Here is a 5,237-nt window from a genome sequence, read left to right on the forward strand (position 1 = left end):
CCGTTCACGATATGGAATCGATTTGCGTGCTGTTAAGACATTTCTAAAGTTGTAAAAAATAATCGCTTTTGGCTATTTCAGTTAGTGGAAGCATGTTTTTATTTTCTCAGAATTAGAATTACATTAATTTGCGAAAATTATAAGGTAACGTGTGGCGTTTTCCTTTCTCGCATATCCAGGTTTATATTTTTTTATTACCTATTGCTTTTTTTGAATATTTTTTGCTCTCCGTATGATTATTTCTAATAAGCATTTTAACGCACCCTGTATTAGATATTTAAGTATCGCTTTTCGTGCGGATAACATCATTGATAAATTCTTCTCAATAGTTCAACATGTATGGTGAAATCTATACTTCCCTGATGAGGTCTTAATGGGTTAAACATTTCAAAAGTTGTCTTCCGTAGTTGTCGTATGTGCCTTTATATTAACATTGTACACATTTGCTTATTACTTTATCACTGTATTACTAAACAGTGATATGACGTTTACGTTCCCTGGAGACATTATAACTACTTGATCTGCATTTTTGGAGATCAGTGAACTAGAACGTCCCTTACTTAAAAAACACGTAACGGTTGGTGACAGGAAGAGCATCCAGGTATTAAATGCTGGAATGGGAGAATTGCGTGAAACTATTTGGGCACTGATGGTTGACATATGTACGCAAAAACATACATGTACAAAGAGGTAGGGTAAGATGTTATCCATGAAGGAAAATAAGCATATAGAAAAAAAAAAGAGAAAGGTGCGGGAGAGAAATATGAAATTATTGCATGAAAACAGACACCTACAGAAAAGAGAGAAGAGGGAGCGAATGGGAGAGTAGGGAAGAGAAAGCTACAGTTAACTGAAATAATTAAAATGGAGTTATCCCCCTTTATATGACACACGTAGACAGGCATAAATTATTATTATTAACAAAAATGCTCCTATGCTGATTTATTAAAAAATATAACTTTATTTAGTTCTTCATTTGATAATAATGTGCACAGATTATTATGTAGGATAAAAAAACAAATGTTCTGAGTGCCAAAACATCTTAGGGTCAAAGCCTCCGAAGCCAAATGGATTCACTGGTGAACCAATGAGACCAAATCAGCAAGGCCAAAATGGCATCACCAAAAAATGTCCAACACCCATACAATACTGCCTCAAAAAACCCACCGCCAACACATGCTAGCATGGAAAAACGGACAGTATGTAAGTGAATGAATGGACAACCAACTACAACAATAATAATGGTTTCAAATTTTGGCATTGGTCAGCAATTCCAGGGGAATGGTAAGTCACTTATATTAACCCCAGTGTTCAACTGGTGTTTATTATTGATCCCAAGGCAAAGTCGACCTCAGTGGAATTTGAACTCAGAACATAAAAATGGACAAAGTGTAGTTAAACATTTTGTCTGGCAGGCTAATGATTCTGCCAGAATAATTCTAGTATAGGCACTCACCTCTCTAATAATAGCAATGACAATAATAATAATCATAATAATAATAATCATAAATGTTATCCCTATTGTCATCAGAGCATTGGGTTCAATACCACTCACTCTGAAAAAAACATCTTAAAACTTTAGAAATTCCCTACAATCTAGGTGTTTTGCAAAAGTTGGTATTACTTGGAATTGCATGCATATTACATAAAGTACTGTCTGTTTGAGGTCCTTGTTGTGACTTGACAAATAGTACAAACCTCCAGTAGACACAATATCTTCAATCAACAACCTCAAGATATTGTATACTGTGTAACGTCTACTATAATAGTAATAATAATAATAATAATTATTATTATTTGTTCAGAGAGTTGCTGAAGCATGGAACAAACTGCCGGCATCAGTTGTTAGTTGTCGGAGCACCGCATCCTTCAAAACTTCCATGCTTTCTGAGATTCGCCAACACTACACCTGATTTCCTCCCCTCCATACACACACAAGCATGTATCTGACTCATACATTGTTCGCTTTCCAGACATTTGTACATTACTGCATATACTCTATATGCACTTTCTGACAAGTTGTGGTGCACCTGAGCACTGTATACAATAATTTCATTATTATTATTATAATTTCACTATTATTATTATAATCCCTAGGACAGGAAGTCAAGAAAGCTCCTAATGATGCATGGAGCCCATCCTCCATGTGTAGACACTGATCACTTATACATGAAGAGAGCAAATGGAGGAAGAGAACTGATAAGTGTGGAAAACTGTGTGCATATCGAAATAGAGAGCTTAATGAGATACCTAGCATAAAGTAAGGAAACGTTGCTAGTGACAGTTAGGAATGAGGGAGTATTGAGAGCAGAGAAAAAAGGGAAAACAAAGGAAGAAGTACAAAAAGGACATGAAGAAGAATTACGCAAGAAGGGACTACACAATCAATTCCATGTAGCCATAACAGAAGTTGCTGGAAAAAAATAGGTGGGATTGGCTGATGAAAGGAACACTAAAGAAAAAAGAGACCGAGAGCACAATAAGTGCAAGACCAAGCTTTGGCCATGAGCTGTAGAGTCAACCTTAGGAATGAGCAGGTGTCTCTGCTGTGCTGCATCTGCAAAAGTGTGGAGGAAACTATTGCCCATATCACAAACGAATGCCCTAGACTTGCCCAAAACCATTGCAAGTTGTGGTGACACAACCAGGCAGCAAAAGTGCTACATTGGAAACTGTGCAAAAAGTGGGGTCTAGAGAGAGGCAAGACATGGTATGAGCACAAACCACAGAAAGTGATGGAGTTGGAGACGAGCAAAATCCTCTAGGATTTCCCAATCCAAACAGATCATGTGCTAGAGCATAACAAACTGGACCTAGTGGCAGTGGACAATGTGCACCACATATGCTATATAGTTGATGTTGCATGCCCCTTTGACCCACGAAAAGAAAGGCAAAAAGATAGATAGATACAACCCTCTTAAGTACGAAATAGCCTGGCTATGGAAAATGACGAAGGTGGAGATAGCACCAAGTATTGTTGGGTCCTTGGGAACAGTATCAGAAGGCATCTAGAGGAATATAAAGGAAATTAGAAGAGTGCCCAGTAGAACTGTTACAAAAGATTTGTCTCCTTGGCATGGTCAGAATAATCAGGAAAGTATTAGATAGCTGAAAAGAACGAATAGCATGGTACTGTAGGCAGCAGGTAGTAAGCCTGCTATGCATACAAGACTCCAGGAACTTCAACAAAGCCTTTAATAAAGAGAAAATACAACTACTACTACTACCACTACCACCGCCGCTGCCACCTGAACAGAGCATGGAAATGATACAAACATGAACCAGAAGGAGTCATTGAGAACAAGGAGTATATGATACTGTTGGGATTTTACAATCCAATGTGAATCCCTAATTGAGGCTTGGAGACCAGTTATTGTTGTGGTAGATAAAAGGAAAAAGGAAACCAAGATTACAGATATTGCAATACCTGGGAATGCACGCATAAATGACAAAGAACTAAAAAAGATTGAGAAGTACAGGGCATTAAAAGATGAAATTGTAAGAATGTAGACTATGAGGAGAGTGTCTGTCATTCCAGTAGTTGCAAGATCACTCCAGTAGTTGTAGGGGCACTCAGAACACTAACAACCAAGTTTGAGAAATACGTCAGAGAAATTGGAATTGACATGAGAGCAGAGCAACCCTAAAAACTGCCCAGTTGAGGACATCTAGGATTTTGAGATTGGTACTTGGATGTTGAATGTCTCCCACAATAATTAACAACCAAATGCCAAAGCTTATAATGTATGGAAAGAGACCCTGTAAGACCTCTGACAGCAGGCTGCTGTCTGCTCTCACAAAATCTGTCAGAGCAAAAATGATTGAACACTCTGAGAAGTAAAACAATGATAATGATAATAATAATAACAATAATAATAATGATGATGTGATGATGATGATGATGATGATTTCAAATTTTGGCACAAGGCCAGCAATTTCAAGGGAGTGGGTAAGTTGATTACATTGACCTCAGTGCTCAACTGATACTTATTTTATTGACTCAGAAAAGATGAAAAGCAATGTTAACTCTGATAGCATTTGAACTCAGGATGTAAAGATGGGTGAAAAGCTCTGCTAAGCATTTTGTCCAGTATAGTAATGATTCCACCAGCTCACCACTTTAATGATAATAATAATAATCCTTTCTACTAAAGGCACAAGGCCTGAAATTTGGGGGAGGGGACTAGTTGATTACATTGACCCCCAGTGTTTCAATGGTATGTAATTTATCAACCCTGAAAGGGTGAAAAGCAAAGTCAACCTTGGCAGAATTTGAACTCAAAATGTAAAAATGGGTGAAATACCACTAAGCATTTTGTTCAGCGTGCTAACGATTCTGCCAGCTCGCCACCTTAATGATAATAATGATGATAATAATAATAATGATGATAATAATAATGATGATGATGATGATCATCATCATCATCATCATAATAATAATAATAATTGAAGTGAAAAGAATTCATAGAGCCTGAAAAGTGATTGTGGTGTCTATAATTTTGGTACATTTGAGACCATCACAAAAAGAACAATATTCCTGCATCAAAAGCTGCAAATACCAAACTTCTTAGGAAGTTTTCAGAAGTACTTGAAGCAGTTCATGTGTTGAGGAAAGTGTTGCATCTCTAAGCTGCATGATGGAGCTGAGATGTGACACAGACAGATAAATCAAGAGAAGTTAAGTGAATAAAAATCATCATAATAATAATTGCATTGTTACACATGCATATTTGATAGAATAACAGTGAGGAATATCAGTGATATTTCAAATATTAATATCTGCTACAGCTGTTTCAATAATTCTTTCATAACATTACAGCAATGATTACAATTAGATAATTATAATTGTACATAATTACAATCATAGAGTATGTAAGACAAACATCTTCAGAGATATTATAAATATGAATAAAAAAACACTTTTATATGTTGGGAAAAGAATCAAGGTGAAAAATAAAAATAAAAATACAAAGAAGCAGTTAATAAAAGCAGAAAGAAAAGAAAGACGTAGAAGAAAACAAAGGAAAAAGCAAAAAGAAATAATGAAATATTTGATGATAAAATATATAAATAAATAGTAAAAATATCTTTTGGGAAGCTGGATGTTGGAATAATTAAGACAGTAAATGGCAACAATAAATTATGATGAGCTATTTAGATAATATCTACGAGTATTGTACAGATTTAAACACTAAATTTAGTATAGCCAATAATCAAGCTAGTAGATACTAGATTAA

Source organism: Octopus sinensis, linkage group LG19 (genome assembly GCF_006345805.1).
Source record: "Octopus sinensis linkage group LG19, ASM634580v1, whole genome shotgun sequence".
Taxonomy (NCBI): Eukaryota; Metazoa; Mollusca; class Cephalopoda; order Octopoda; family Octopodidae; genus Octopus; species Octopus sinensis.